The sequence below is a fragment of the Dama dama genome, chromosome 14, assembly GCF_033118175.1.
Source record: "Dama dama isolate Ldn47 chromosome 14, ASM3311817v1, whole genome shotgun sequence".
Lineage (NCBI taxonomy): Eukaryota > Metazoa > Chordata > Mammalia > Artiodactyla > Cervidae > Dama > Dama dama.
The window spans coordinates 29,497,660-29,514,333 of NC_083694.1; the positions used below are offsets into that span (position 1 = coordinate 29,497,660).

At 42.5% G+C, this 16,674-nt stretch overlaps 1 protein-coding gene and 1 non-coding gene across 2 annotated transcripts in view; both read right to left on the reverse strand.

Annotated features, from left to right (window-relative positions):
* Nucleotides 1-16,674, reverse strand: part of KIF26B (kinesin family member 26B) — a 492,438-nt gene that overhangs the window by 284,575 nt on the left and 191,189 nt on the right. The gene's annotated exons all lie outside the window — the stretch shown is intronic.
* Nucleotides 13,474-13,545, reverse strand: TRNAC-ACA (transfer RNA cysteine (anticodon ACA)). Its single transcript has one exon. It is a non-coding gene; the product is annotated as a tRNA-Cys (tRNA).

Below are 16,674 nucleotides of genomic sequence, written 5' to 3' on the forward strand. Positions count from 1 at the left end.
ATGCTAAGCAAAATTGAAGTAATTTTTTTGTAGTAATTTCTGATGAAAGCTTGAAGGTAGATCAAGACACAATTCTTGATTATAGAAAGGGTTAAGTTGATTTGGTACAAGTGCACAAATATCTTTTTCAGTATTTTAACCTTATTCCAAGATGTAGCAGAATAGCTGGATAACCTGTAAGTCCTATTTTAAATTGTGCTAAGTCACTTCAGTCATGTCTGACTCTTTGCAATCCTGTGGACTGTAGCCCGCCAGGCTTCTCTGTTCATGGGGCTCTCTAGGCAAGGATACAAGATCAGGTTGCTGTACCTTCCTCCAGGGGATCTTTCCAATTCAGGGATCAAACCATGTCTCTTGCATCTCCTGCATTGGCAGGCAGGTTCTTAACCCCTAGCGCTACCTGGGAAGCCCATTTTAAATTGTTGACCCTTAACCAAACATCTCATCCTCGGGGATTCTGAGTCCTGGAGAGAAGAGAGCTTCAGATCATACTCTTGCGTGAGTATAGTATACTCATTCTACATTTTTTAATTAGGGGCTTCATACATTTTAGAGACCAAATAAACAAAAGGTAAAGTTCATTATTTTGTTATAAAAATGAGGGTCCTAACTAATGATGTCACAACCCTGCTGGGAAACAGAAACAGGCCACAGAGGTACCTGCCCACAGAGCCAGGGTTTCCCATAGGACATAGCTGGGGAGGGCAGATGTGCTGTTGTTTATTTTTACAACAATCATGCTAGGTAAAAATAGGGTTTCCGTTTTACAGATTCAGAGAGTGAAGATGAGGCTGAGAGAAGTTTGCCAAAGGTCACAAAGCTAGAAGTAGCCGGATCTAAATGTCCAGAAGGATCTAAATGTCAAGCTGTCTGGCTCCAAATTTTGTATTTTTCCCACTGTTTCACCTGGCCTCCCTGGGTCACAGTAGGACAAGTAAATACAATGTCTATAATGTTGATATAATGACATAATTGGGGTTTCTCAGCTGGCTCAGTGATAAAGAATCTGCCTGCAATACAGGAGACATGGGTTTGACCTCTGGGTTGGGAAGATCCTCTGAAGGAGGAAATGGAAACCTACTCCAGTATTCTTGCCTGGAGAATCCCATGGAGAGAGGAGCCAGGTGGTCTACAGTCCATGGAGTCTCAGAGTCAGACATGACTTAGCGACTGAATAACAACAATGATAATTATGAAGCTTTAGGAGTTCACCAGGGTGCCCTGAGAGTAACATCAGGTCTAGGCATGATGTGCTGGTAAGGATTTTAAGACCAGGAAAAATATCTTGATTTGCAGCATTGCCCATTTCTAAAGGCGTAAGTTCTCTTTCCATGGCCCAGTCATGGGCTCTAGCACACCACTGGTCTGCAGGGCTTATTTCCAGGTAGCAGAGTCCATGGAAGTCTACCTGCTCCTGGGTTGCTTCTTAGTGGACAAGGAAGGTCCATAGTTTCCTGACCTTGTGTTGCCACCACACTACCAAACTTATCTTTTCCTTTTATGACATAACATGGCCTGTTTCTGGAAAATAAAAGGGAAAGAAGAGAATGAACTAGTCAACTAAATCAAGAACATAAAAAATTCCATCCTGAAAAGCCAGAACATCCTTGAAATGCCCCAAAAGTCTCTTTATCTTCAACACATGTATCTGCCCACATCTACTTGAGTTTGAACCTGATATTACATTATGATTGTTCAAGGTTGGAATGAAAATCAAGTTGCTTACTTTTCTGTTAGGCCTATATATTGCAGATACTGGTAAATTTCTTAAAATAAATAAATAACTTTATTCAAGAAATAGGAGCTGAATAAATGCTTCTTTGTCTTAGCAAATTCACCTACTAATATAATACAGAAGGTACTTTTATTTTAATACTGGGTATGATAGTTATTTTTATGCTTTTTAAATATTAAAAAAAAAAAAAACCCTTCTGGTTAAACATGGTGGGCTCAATACCTGCACTTAGAACTGTTCTTTCCTAAAACCTTAATAAAATGACAATAAAGAATACCTAAGAGGATAGAAACTTACAAGGCTGAAGAAAATGAGAAAGGAAGCAACTGCAATATAATTTTGTAAGCTGAAACCCAAACAGGTGAGTAGGAACTAAGTCAGCAGACCCAAGAAAGATGAGTCCCAAGCCAGTGATGGTCAAGTTGCAAACAACCCAGTTTATACCTTGAAACCTGTAAAAGGATCAAGAATTGACAGCATCACTGGAAGTAAATGTGATTGAACTAAGCCAAACGGATTGATTTTTAAACTCTGTTTAAGAAGTAGCTAGAGCTCCCTAGATGTACATTCTCGACAGATGAATGGATAAAGAAGTTCTGGTACATATACACAATGGATATTACTCAGCCATAAAAAGGAACACATGTGACTCAATTCTAATAAGGTGGATGAACCTAGAGCCTATTATACAGAGTGAAGTAAGTCAGAAAGAGAAAGACAAATATCATATATTAATGCATATATATGGAATCTAGAAAGATGGTACTGATGAACCTATCTGCAGGGTAGTAATGGAGATACAGACATAGAGAACAGACTTGTGGACTCAGAGTGGGAAGGAGAGAGTGGGACGAACTGAGAGAGTATCATTGAAACATATACATTACCATACGCAAAATTAGACAGCCAGTGGTAGTTTACCGTACGAGGCAGAGAGCTCAAATCAGGAGCTCTGTGATAACCTAGAAGGGTGGTATGGGGTGGGAGGGAGGGTCGAGAGGGAGAGGACATACATATACTTATGGCAGATTCATGTTGATACATGGCAAAAAACCACAATACTGTAAGGCAATTATCCTCCAACTAAAATAAAATAAAATAAAATAAAATTTAAGAATAAAAAGGAAAAAAAGAAAATGTAGTTAGAACTCCAGATCCCTTTCTCTGCTCCACGTGGTTGCACCTTCCCATCCTGGCAGAGTCTAAAGGTTTATTCTCTGAGATGATAAAACCCAGGGTCTCTAGACTGTAACCCACTAAGCACAGTTATATGTAGGGAAGTAATTAAGGAGGAATTAACTCAAAGTTTACATAGCGACTTTGAGATCTCTCTTGTCTTCTTCCTCTCAGGTCCCAGAAAACTAGCACCCACCAGGTTAGAGGAAGAGTCTTTTCTAAGGGAGTTGGAACAACCCCAAAGAAAAGAACTAAAGAAAAAAATTTTAATATTTCCTTTAGGTCATTGCACAGGTAAAACCAGACTCAGTCCCCTTCCATACTCCTCCATTCACCTATTTTGTGCCTCCTTCATAAACATGATCAGTCAGCCAAGGAGCACTAAATATTTGAAGAAAGCATCTAACACAAAAGAGAATAAGAAAACCATCTTGAGGAAAGAGAGACTACAGAGGAAGGAAAAGTAAAAGAGAACAAAACAAAACCCACTTTCAATAATATTCTCAGAGAGATGAATGAAAATATTATATCCATAAAGCAAGAATGGAATGCCATTTAATAAAGGAAAATTTGGAGAACAATAACAACAACAAAAAGAAGCTCTTGGAAATTAAAAATATGATAGCAAAAATGAAAATTTTAATAAAATGGTTAATAGATAAAATTGAAGAAATCTTCCAGAAAATATGGGAAAATGAAAAAAAGTGTTTGGCAGATAGAAAAGCAAAGATAATTTTTTTTAAACCAAACCATAAGACCTAATAATAGGAGCTCCAGAAAGAATAAACAAGGGAAATGAAGGGGAAGAAAATTCTCAAAGAAATAAAGTTTCCTAGAATAGGCTAACATGATATTGTAGACAGAAGGGTCAGTGAAGTGCAAGAACAATGGATAACAATAGATCCACACCAAAACACATCTCTGAAATTTAACATTAGGGATAAAAGACTCCTTAAGAGAAAGCAGAGACAGAGATGAGAAATGTTGTATATAAATGATCAAGATTCAGATTTTCAGCATAAACACTGGAAGTTAAAAAGTCTTTAGAGAAATACCTTTACAGTTCTGAGGGGAAATGACTTGCAACCTAGAACTCTATTGTTTAGTGGCTAAGTTGTATTCAACTCCTTTGTGACCTCATGGACTGTAGCCAGCCAGGCTCCTTTGTCCATGGGATTTCCCAGGAAAGAATACTAGAGTGGGTTGCCATTTCCTTCTCCAGGGAATTTTCCCGACCTAAGGATAGAACCCAGGTCTCCTGAATTGGCAGGTGGTTTCTTTACCACTGAGCCACTTGGTCTCTTCTAGACAAAAATGATTAATTGTCAAGAAAGAATAGAGATAGTGCAGATCCAAAATATCAAAATTTACCCTTCTTGTATACTTCAAGGAAAAGCAACTACAGTTAAATGGATCAACTGCAAATACCCTTTATATGTCATAGCAATACCTTTCTATAGCCTTTACATGATCATAATAAACAAATCAAAATTGTTGGAGCAATGGGAAGGCAAGAAATAAGCATATCTGCGGTGTAGGAATGGGGTGGGTGGTGATGAAAGAAAAATCCTCACGTTCCTCAGTGGTCAAGCAATTGGTTAGTGATTCTCAAACTTGTCAGTTTCAGGAAAACTTTGCAATTTTAAAATTATTGAGGATCGTAAACATCCACATCATCTTTCCATGATGACTCAGACTTGCTCCTCCCCAGGGAAGGCGGGAGACAGATGTGAAAGGAATGAGGGACCCACTCAGTCATGCTCCTGTTGATGGTGAAAATACATGGGACCAGATTAATTAACACAGTCATTATCTTGGCAGTTTCCAAACACGGCGATAAATGCTAACAGCATCATATGTGCAAGGCAAGAGAAAAAAAGAGCAAATCTGGGCAAACCAGGACTGTGACATTTATGTGACTAGGCATTTAAAGGAGACATTTTTTTCTTCAGTAATTAAAAGTGCATGATTCTAATAGTCACTTTAGTATTATTTTTCAAGGAAAGACATTTTCAGTGTGAGCTATTTTTCTACTTCTTCCAATAGTATCAATTCAGAAAGTTATCAGGGCTTCCCTGGTGGCTCACTGTGAAGAATTCACCTGCAATACAGGAAACACAGGAAACTTGGGTTCAATCCCTGCGTCAGGAAGATCCCCTGGAGAAGGAAACGGCAACCCACTCCAGTATCTTTGCCTGGGAAATCCCATGGACAGAGGAGCCTGGCGGGGTACAAGCCATAGGTGGCAAAGAGTTGGACACGACTGAACACATGTGCACACACTCATAAAGTTATCATGTAGATCGTCTCAGAAAGTGTTTTTTAAATACTATGATAAAAACATTGAAATTCATATCATGGGCCTTTGTCTTGTAAGATTAAACATCTCAGTCTCAAGAGTTTCCACGTCACACCTTTGTCCTCATACAGATGAGCCATGAAAGACTCACCAGGAAGACAGGAAACAGCTCTGCTGCTCAGGGTCTAAAGTGGAAGTCATGGAACCAGAGGATCTTTTAACTCAAGGATTCAAAATGACCTATTCGAGCCTCAAAAATATAAATACGTATTAGACCAAAGTTGGTAACTGGAGCCCAGGACACAACATCTCCTGAGTGAATGATCAGGGGCTGGGTGAAGTGGATGAGGGAGAAAAGTGAGACTTGCACTTGGCCTCTGATGCTTTCCCCTCCTACCCCTGCACTGGGCCACAGCAACACCCGGTTACACTCCGGGGAGCTGTCAGGGCAGCCCTGCCTGCTACTAAGACATGCACACAAGGGAAGCAGAGAGAGATTTTTAAAAGAGGAATCAAGAGCTAGTCAGGATAATATACCTCTACTTCCTCCAATAATACATTTACTCTCTATTTCTGGATTACTGTTCAGTTAAATAAATAGTTCATCTAATTCATAGCTATGTAAGTAACCAATATGAAGATGCATTTTTCTAGATACCCGGATGGACTCCTGTCTGGCTCCCCCTTGCTTTCCCACAGCATGGCGTCTGTGCTTCTGCCCTGGTGCTGACCCCAGCCTGACCTACGTCAGACTGCCTCACTGGGAAGTACAAGGGGCTGAGCCTCACTCATCTGTACTTTTCCACCCCTGACACCTGGCATGTTGTGAGTGTCTCAAAACACCGAATGAAAGGAAATACTGACTTAAATCTGTTCTTCGACAGAACTGTCTTTCTCCTCCTAGGATCAGGGAGTGACAAGATGATTAGTGATCTCTGTCATAGGTTAAGCTGATGAAGTTACTCATCACTTATCTTATCAATGGATGGTGTTAAAAAGGAGGTTGTTTAAAGGAGGAAACAATGCCAACACAGGTTGCAAATCTAGTTAGTGGGATCCTTGTGACCCTTGTAGTGTTTATGGACACTGAGATCAGGGTTGGTGATGGGGGGAGGGGGCAAGATTCTTCTTCATTGTGGGTGGTCAGGGTCTAGTTTCCTCACAGTTGCAACCCCAGCTGGGCGTCAGGAGCCCCCTAAGCCCACCATCTGTGGTCAGGGTCATAGAGCCTGCCTATCATCTAGGACACAGGAGTCACTCAGTGCCAATGTAAGAACACAACTGTCCGCCCCCACCAACACACACACACACACACACACACACACACACACACACACGTGCAGGTCAAGGAGAGCCACTTAGAACAGGCCATCACCCCTCACCGACCTTCTACACCAAGTCACACTGCTAACAGGAAAAGCCGTAATTTAGCTGTCTAAAGTACTGTACTTTGTACTCCCAGGAACTAGTATAGTAAGATATCTGCCTCAAAAAATGTTTGCTGGGGGGCCTGCCTACCAGTGCAGGAGACACAGGTGCGGTCCCTGATCTGGGAAGATCCCACGTGCCTTGGAGCAAGTAAGCCCATGAGCCACAACTATGGAGCCTGGGCTCTAGAGCCTGGAAACCACAGCTACTGAGTCCACATGTCACAACGACTGGAGCTGGCGTGCCCCAGAGCCTGTGCTCCACAACAAAGGAAGCCACCACGATGACAAGCCTGAGCACCGCAACTAGAGAACAGCCCCTGCTCACTGCAACTAGAGAAAAGCCCACACAACAACGAGGACCCAGCACACCCAAAAATAGAAATAAATAAGTATTATTTTAAAAAACATTTGCTGAATGGATGAATAAATGTATGTGATTATAACATAGTGACGCTGCTTTTCATGTCTATGTACTGACAAGGCAGAATGGTACCATGGAGAAGACATGAAACCAAAGCCAGAAGACCTGGGCTCTGCAAAAATTAGTTCCTCCCACTCCTCATCCACCCAGGAAAATACACACCTTATAAAACATTTAATGAATAGTTACTGTAATTAATACATTTATACCCATTAATCTCAAATGCTGCATTATGCCATTTACCACTGAGCCTATTATATAGTTAGAAGTTAGCAACTACTCTTAAGAGGTTGAAATGTTTGTGATTTTTAAATTTGTGACTTCCCTTTTAATTACTGTATTTTAGTTTCCATTACCTTTTCTGACAAATATTTTCTATGAATTGCTAACAAGTGATATAGAATTGACCGATTTTCATTGCAAGTCCTTTTATTTCCTTTGCCCACCCATTCTCAGAGATGCAAATAAACCATAATAAAATGAGATTATGAGGGTAGAATGAGGGGAAACATACCAATAATTTATAACCTATATAATTAAGTCTTAGAACTCTCTAGAGGATGATTGTGTGATTTAAAATAAAAATGGGAGAAGGAAAAAGAGAGAAGGGACACATGGGCAAGGTAAGGAGAATGAAGACTGGGGATTAGTAACTAAATAAGGAGAATCATCAGAATAGAACTTGCTTAATATTAAAGTCAGAAAAAATCAGAATTCCCTCAAGCTTATAACTAATATAAAACCTGTTTTTATGAACTTACAGAAATGCAATTTATCAAACTTATTTCAACAAATAACTATACACTGAATAAAATACTTGTTGGCTAAATTTTTCAGCATTCAAAAATGTGGGCTTCCTCCATGCAGGTGGTGTCTATTCACATTAATTTGTACCTCAGTCTCCTCATCTTTAAAATGGGCATAACAATCTCCTTACTTCAGAGGACTGTTGTGAAGCTTGAGTGGAAACACACAAAGCAGCAAGCACAATGCCTGGCATATGGTGAGAACTCAGTACGTGTTAGCTGTAATTATTATTCTTATTACTATGAAATGCTAGATCATTGATATGCACACAGAGCTGTCAAGTTGAGAGACAATGAACTTGGTAACTTTGGAGAGAAATCATACTAGAAATGGCTGAGCACCCCAGTAGGAGAATATAAAATGTTAAAAGCTCAGTTGTCTGTTCACAGGCTGACAAAGCTGAGAGCAGAATGGGGGCAGGGGGAACTCCAGTTTTCCTCTTTGCAAATAGAGAAACCGCCTACAGTCATGAAGTATGTGGGAAGACTTCCCAGGTGATCCAGTGGTTAAAACTCCACACTACCAATAGCAGGGGAAAGTGAAAATGTTGACCCATCAGCTGTGTCCAACTCTTTGCGATCCCATGGACTGTAACCCTCCAGGCTCCTCTGTCTATGGAATTCTCCAGGCAAGAATACTGGAGTGGGTTGCCATTCCCTTCTCCAGGGGATTTTCCAGATTCAGGGATCAAGCCTGGGTCTCCTACACTGCAGCCAGATTCTTTACCATCTGAGCCATCAGGGAAGCCCAGCCTCAGGGAACTCAGGTTCAATTCCTGGTTGGGGAACTAAGATCCCACAGGCTATGTGTCACAGTCAAAAGATTTTTTTTTTTTTTTTAATGAAGTAAGTGGTAGAAGTGGGGATGGAATTAAGATTTGTGGTTCTTTGCACTCTACCATATCCACTATCCCCAAAGCAAAGGCCATTCCGATGTCTGAAACACTTTTGGCCCATTTTAGCCATCCAGCCACACGTTCAGCAACAAATCAGTGTATCTCTTCCTCAATAATAAATAGATCTAGAGCCCTTTCTCTAGAATAGTAAAGCTTCCAAACTACCCTTGTTAGAGGCCAGAGCCTTCTGCTTCTCATTTTTTCCATGAAGCACCAGCTACCCTCATCTTTTCTACTCATTACATGTGGACAAGAATTTTCATTCCTCTGTTCTCTGTCCCTCTCTTACCTCCTAAGGGCTCAATAGTAATGGTTGCTGCTGCTAAATGGCCAGTTTCATAAACTGTGACTCAGCAGTGGATTTTGAGGTGTCTGGAAGGAATGAGCCACCTAATGAACAGCAGCAATTAATCCCTCAAAGCACCTACACCACTGAAGCATTCTATCAAAAAAAGATAGATTATATTTTCCATCTAAATGGAATGTCCATCTAAATGTCCTTAGAGGAGAACAAAACAACTGTTGTCATCAACAAAAACTCCAATACACAATCTTACCTGAAATAGGTTCTGACGCATCTTGAAGCTACAGAGTGAGCCCTGGGAGATAGCCATGTTCAAGACAACTGTCATGCTATGACAGCTGGAAACTGACCTCAGATACAGGCCTGCCTCAGACTTCTGAATTCACCAATTCCATCACTTTTTTCCAGGTTTATGTGTGTTGTTCCAGGTACGTCTCTGTATGTGTGTGTGTGTGTGTGTGTGTGTGTGTGTGTGTGTGTTTTAGTCGCTCAGTCATGTCCAACCCTTTGTGACCCCATGGTCTGAGCCTGACAGGCTCTTCTGTCCATGGAATTCTCCAGGCAAGAATACTGGAGTAGGCAGCCATGCCCTTCTCCAGGGGATCTTCCCAACCCAGGGATTGAACCTGGGTCACCTATGTTGCAGGCAGATTCTTTACCATCTGAATCAACAGAGAAGCCCCCAGGTATATCTACCTCGCCTTTAAGTGTGTTGTTAGGCTGCAGGAAGGCAGAGAGTCATGCTCTAGGGGTAGTCAGTGCAGGTCAATTTTACAGAATCTCTCAGTATGGGATCTCATTTTGCAAGTGTGTGTGTGTGTGTGTGTGTGTAAAATTTCATTAATCAAGCACTTAGAACTAAAAACAAATTCAGAATAAGTGAGCCTAATCCTTAAAATAACCTTAGGAGAGAGATATAAAAGTGGATATTGATATTTTGTGCAGCAAAATGTCACTCAGCTCATAAGCAGGTAAGCCAGACTTTACAGGCAGACCTGGGTGCCCCACCCACTACCCCAAACAGAGTTCCACCTTCACTGGAGATCTCAGCCAACAGAGTCCTTTCTAAAGCATATTTGTTAGGGGACTTTCCTGATGGTCCACTGGTTAAGAATCTGCCTGCCAATGCGAGGGACACAGGTTTGAGCCCTGGTCTGGGAAGACCCCATATGCCACGAAGCAACTAAACCCATGTGCCACAACTACTAAGCCCGCGCTCTGGAGCCCACCAGCTGCAACTACCGAGGTCATGTGCCTAGAGCATGTGCTCCAAAAACAAGAGAAGCCACTGCGATGACAAACCCGAGCACTGCAATGAAGAGTAGCCTCCTTTCACCACAATTAGAGAAAGCCCACACAAAGCACTGAAGACCCAGCACAACCAAAAATAAATAAATAAGTAATAAAAAAAAAAATAGGAAGAAAGCATATGTGTTAGGACATCGAATTTAAACATCTACTTACTCTGTTCAACAAAGACCACACTATTAACAAGGAAAGGGCCCTGTTGCCATTTATTAATCTTAGGAAATCAGTATAATTCATGATGACAGTCCCAGTATTAGGCCTGTTCAGTCTCTCAGATGAGCTAAAACATGTCTCACTAGATGGCAGCATTGCCTCCACAGCCTTTTTTGCTGATTTTTGGCCCAGCTTTGTCTCAAGCTTTGTCCCCACTGGTTTTCCCCACCTCCCAGTGAGAAGATGTGATGTAGGGCATTCGTTTCTACACGAATGCACAAAGCAATACAATTTGAACGTGGACTTGCAAGTCCAAGTGACCCAGAACTGCCCACAAAGATATGTTAACAGAGTGTGCTGCTGTGGGTGGCCCTCCCCAAGATGGGGAACGTTGGACCAGTCTGAGGAGTTGGTCCCTTCCCCTGGGGGACAGGGGGCGTGGAAAAGGCCAGTACACAGGAAGCTCTTTGAATCTCAGCTCTGGCATGTTCGAGCTGCTGTGTGACCTTGGGTGAGTCACTTGACATTTCTGGGCCTTGGTGTATCATCTGTAATTCACAAGGGCCGCCTTTCCGTCTTGCTTCCACTGGGGTCTCTAGGGACTGTTTGCTTTAACAAAAAGGGAGCCTGTCAAGAACAGGCTAATGGGTTCAATCTTTCCACTGATACAGATCCTCACAGCCTAAGCCATAGGGACCAAGGGAAACCAGGCTTGCTAAAGTGATGGAAACTGTTAGACTGGCTCAGGTGTGTCATGGAATTAGAAAACGCCTGGTCACAGCCTTGAATATAAGACAGGTCTGCTGCTATGCTTGCTTTTCACATGACACCTTTTTTCTTCCCAGAATCTCAGTCCTTCCTGGGCACTCAGATAAGCTACTGAAAGAGTATGTTAACTCTTTGTGGCCACTGGTGCAGCAGCAATGCATTAAGTGATCTTCAGAGTCCTAAAAATGGTGACTAATATGCTTCCTAAACACCTAAATTACTCCCTGGGAGTGACTTAGGCATATGAAATATATGACTCATTAGCTAATCTTCACAAATACCTCTATAAGATAGAGGCATGCTAATTTGTCACGCTAAAGACTGTTAGCACAGTAAAATCTCAATTTAAAATTAATTAGGTGTGTGCCTGGGGTGGGATAGGCAAGGAGCAGACCTGAAATCGCCAAGTTATTGAAGATTTCAAATTATGTAATAATTTCAAAAAAAGATGACAAATAAAGATACAAGCAGATAATAAGAAAGCTAGAATATTACATTTTATTAGATGTGTAAACTAAAGAAAGCAAGGATGAGCGACCTGAGGACTATCTCAAAATGCTCGTGCAACGGGAGTCATGAATCAGGAGTGAATAACCTCATATTTCAAAGTAACTTCAGAATAATGAGATTTTAGTCTTTTGGATTCTTTCAAATGCCACCCCTCTACTATTCTGTAGAATTTTAAATTATTCATGTTTATACACTGTCGCCCCTCCTCCTTTTTAAAAAAAGATCTTCAAAAATGGAGAAAGATGGGTCCATGAGCCTTTCAATATTTTATCAATTTACTCACTAATGGTGGGATGAGATCAACCTGTTTAGAATGTGACCTTCTCTTGTAAGATGTGGTGCACAGACGGAAAGCTGGTTTCTGGTCATACGTGGAGGTGGCTGACATTGTCGGAGCTGGGTGACATTTATTTCATGAGCTTGATATCATTTTATGGTTTGGGTCTTGTTTTTTCATCCACTACCGGCTTTTACATCAGAAAAGAGGACCCTGATTCCATGCAGTCTGGAGTCTAGGGAACCTGAGTTGACTGAGGGTAAGATGGCCCTCAAATGTTCAGTCCCTTCACCGAGGTCTCACCATGTGTTAGACCTGATGCTAAGTGTTCAACATACATAGTTTTGTATAATCGCCATAACAGCGCTGCAACAGGCCACTTTGCAGAGGAGAAAATACAGACACGTAACAGTAAGAAGCCGGCTTGAGGTCACACTGTAAGCAAGGAAGCTAGACTTTTATTTCCGGTGCATGAACAGCAAATCTAGCGTGACCCAATATCTAGTCCCTCATTGTTTGAGACTTGGATAAAATCACTGATGAGTAGCAGTCTCAGACTGCCCCCTCCCCAGAATCTGTTCACTTTGTCATTTTAAAAAAGCCACAGCCATTGTTCATTGTGGACCTGTGGACAGTGGGTGTTCTGAGTTCCTTTCCTCAGCTCTACAAAGAAAAGCCAGTGTTTTGCCCAAGTAAACCAGGGCTGGGAAGATGGCCCAAATGGGAGAGGAGATGAGATGCTGTCTAAAACAAAGATAACTGCAAAAAGGGGTCCCCATTCAGGGAATCCTCTCTCTGTCACGACTTCACCTCCCTTGCACAGCCATCCTCAGCTCTGCCCTCCACCCCGGCCTGGCCTGGGGGAGCTGGACGAGAGGGTGGGCCACATTCCCACTGCTTCTCACCTCCCGCCCACCCAAAGGACCCAGGGGGAGAGTAAGAAATGCTTTTAAGTAGCACAGCACCTTATTCACTATTTTTAGCCTCTTTCTGGACCCTAGAACTACTGCTGGAGGAAAAAAAAAAAAAACATGAACCATTCCACCAACCTAACCCCAGCGACCAGCTTGGTCAGTAGGAAAGGAATGGAAGCTTCCTGCACTGGTCAATCAGGTAGGGCCTCAGCATAAACTGACCTACCCCAGGGAGCGCTCCAGGAAGTACTGTTTACATCTATACCTACGGCTGTAAAAGCACATATAACTGTATGTGTGTATAAAAGCATATAACGGTATTACATGCATAAGTTCAGAAGCGAAGTGAAGTGAAGTTGCTCAGTTGTGTCCAACTCTTGTGACACCATGGACTATAGCCTACCGGGCTTCTCCATCCATGGGATTTTCCAGGCAAGAATACTGGAGTGGGTTGCCATTTCCTTCTCCAGTAGATCTTCCTGACCCAGGGATTGAACCTGGGTCTCCTGCATTGTAGGCAGACGCTTTACCATCTGAGCCACCCAGGAAGGCCATGTTCAGAAGAGGAGGTTGTTATTCCACAAAGAAACACATGTGAATATTTTTTCATTTCGTCTGATTGATGTATTCTCCATCTGTACAGGGTGTGTATGGATATGACCTTCTCCTCCGCTTTCTTTATTTTGCCCCTTGTATCTTTTCCCCTTCCCTTCAATCTTCTCTAATCACACGATAGAACAAGAATGTGCTGCTGTTGACCAGCTGTGAACATCTGCACCTCCTCCTTTCTCAGAAGTGGGATCAGCAAGGAGCAAGCATGGGTTGCTCACCTCCTCAATGCTACCGTCATCTTTCACCCATCTGGCTGGCATCTATCTATCTGTAGTCAGAGGAACAGTGACCCCAAATTCACGTCCGCCCCGAGCCTCAGTGTGTGACCTTACCTGGACACAGGATCTCTGTGGATGTCATTAGGTAAGGGTTGGGATGACATCATACTAGATTAAAGCGGGTCCTAAATTCAACGACCAGTGTCCTTATAATAAGAGGAAAATGACAGATGGAGGAGAAAGCCGCGTGAAGACAGAGGCAGAGACTGGAGTGACACAGTCAGAAGCCAAAGAATGCTTGCTGGAAGAGACAAGGAAGAATTCTCCCACAGACTCTTCAGAGGGAGCATGGCCCTGCCAACACACCTTGATTGTGGACTTCAAGTCTCCAGAACCATGAGACAACAAATTTTTGTTACTTTAAGCCACTTAGTTTGTAGTAATTTTATTATGGCAGCCCTAGGAAACAGAATATACTGTCTATCATCTATCTGTCTATCTATCTGCATTGTTCTCTTCCCTATACTTATTACACTACTGTCAGATAAATGGTTCTTCAAAGCTGGGGTTCTGTGCCCTGGCAGTTCAAACCAAAGCCTGGGTCCCACCTGAGATATTCTGATTTCATTGGTCTGGACTGTGGCTTAGGCACCAGTATTTTTCTTTAAAGCCGCCCCCCGCCCTGTCAAGTGATTCTAGTTGAGAACTCCTGCTGTCAACAAGGAAATCTTTCCATTTTCCTGCTCCAAAATCTCCAGTGGTTGTCTTCTGCATACCAACTTAAAAGAAAAGGACAGTAACTAACAACTTCTGCTCTACAGCTGGCAAGGCAAACCCTAAAACACCAGATGACATAAGCCTGAATACTGGGGCAGTTCTGTGAAACGCCTTCAATCAGGACAACAGACTCGACAGAGAAGATGGGCTTCCTTCTACAGATATTCCTGCCAAGTCTCCTCACCCTCCCACTCCCCAGCTTGGAACGTTTTCTGCAGTTTCAACAGTATGAGATACTTACATAATGGTAATTACTAGCTGCTGATGGAGAGGGCTGTGGCGTGCTTGTTATTATGATGCTATAACAATAGGGAAATCTGAGACAATTGAAAACCAACCGCGCAGTATGAGTAACCTCTCATTCTGTGGAGGCACCCAAATGAAATAATCTGACTTGCTAATGCACTGTCTGATCCACTGGGTAATGTAGTTTGTTGTGTGGGATGAAAAGCCCATGTTCTTGGCCATCCTGCAGGTTTCCACAGCAACTCCTTGGTCTGTATACCTCATTAACTTCTCCTACCAAGTTCACAGCTACCCAGTGCTTACCAGGTGTATTAGTTTCCAATTCCTGAAGCAAATTACTGAACATTTAGCAGCATAAAGCAGCACACACATCCATTCTTTATTCCATGAAGTCCAGGGTGTCAGACATCTAAAATGGGCTAGACTGGCTGCTTCTTTCTGCAGACTCTAGGGGAGAATCTGATTCTTTGATTTTTCCAGCTTTTTAGAAGTTGCTTTCACTGCTTGGCTTGTGACCCCTTCCTCCATCTTCAAAGCTAGCAAAGTTGCACCTTCTCTCTTCTGACCTCTGCTTCCATCCTTACATCTTCTCTTTGTGACTCTGTTCCTCCTATCTCCCTTTTACAAGGACCCTTATAATTGGAACCACCCAGATAATCCAGGATGATCCCCCCATCTTAAGATCCTTAACTTTATTGTATCTGCAGAACCTCTTCTATTTTGTAAGGTAGCATATCCATAGGTTTCAGGAATCAGGACATGAACATCTTTGAAGGTCCCCTTCCAGCCTACCAGGCTTCCCTGATAACACTGGTGGTAAAGAACCCGTCAGGCAATGCAGGAAATATAAGAGACAAGGGTTCAATCCCTGGGCCGGTAAGATTCTCTGGAGAAGGGCATGGCAACCCACTCTAATACTCTTTCCTGGAGTATCCCATGAACAGAGAAGCCTGGCAGGCCACGGTCCATAGGACTGCAAAGGGTCGGACATGACCAAAGTGACTTGGCACACACACACTAATTCAGCCTACCACCCAAGTAAATGACTAGGTAAAAAATATTTTTGAAATTTATTGATGAAGTGTAAGTGTTCTCTTCAGCCCCTGGCCCTGCCCATACTTATAAGAGGTGATGACTCTTTCAGAATTTCACCCTGAGCACCATATTCTTGAGAAATGCTCTGTCCGTGACAGAAGATACAAACTGATCCCTTTTCTTGTGCCCAGGTTTGTCAAAATGCATAAAGATAAATAACACTCTTTTGGCCATCTATAAACAGGAGAAAACAAAAACTCATGATGTCAAATGATCTTTCCGGTGTCATAATTTATCAAATTGCAACACTTTATGTTACTGGCCTGGTTGGACAAAGTAGCAGCAAATTGGCACTAGGGCTGGCCCAAGAAAGGCATTTTGTGTATTTCAGTAACAGGTGTCTGAGCTCTGCAGGGCTGCAAAGAACGTGAATGGGAATCCTCCACTACTGAGGATAGCGCAAACACCTGCCCTATTCCTTTGTGAAAAGTGGCTCAGTGAGGAAGGAACATGTATGCACCTCATCCCCCAAGGCAACAGCTCTACTCTCCATGCGCTTCCATCACAGTCAAAGCCTCTGAGCACTGGAGCACAAGGGAGCCTCAGAGTCCACCCTCCTCTTCCAAGGGCACCTGGAAGTCCTCTGTAAAAGGATCAGCACCAAGTCTTCCCAGAGCTTGTGACTTCAGAAGACCAAGGCCTGGATACAACCAAGATCCCACAGTTTAGCAAGCTTGGAGCTGCTTTCAGGTTGGTGCTACTATCGCCTCGCTCTTGCCTGTATCTTCA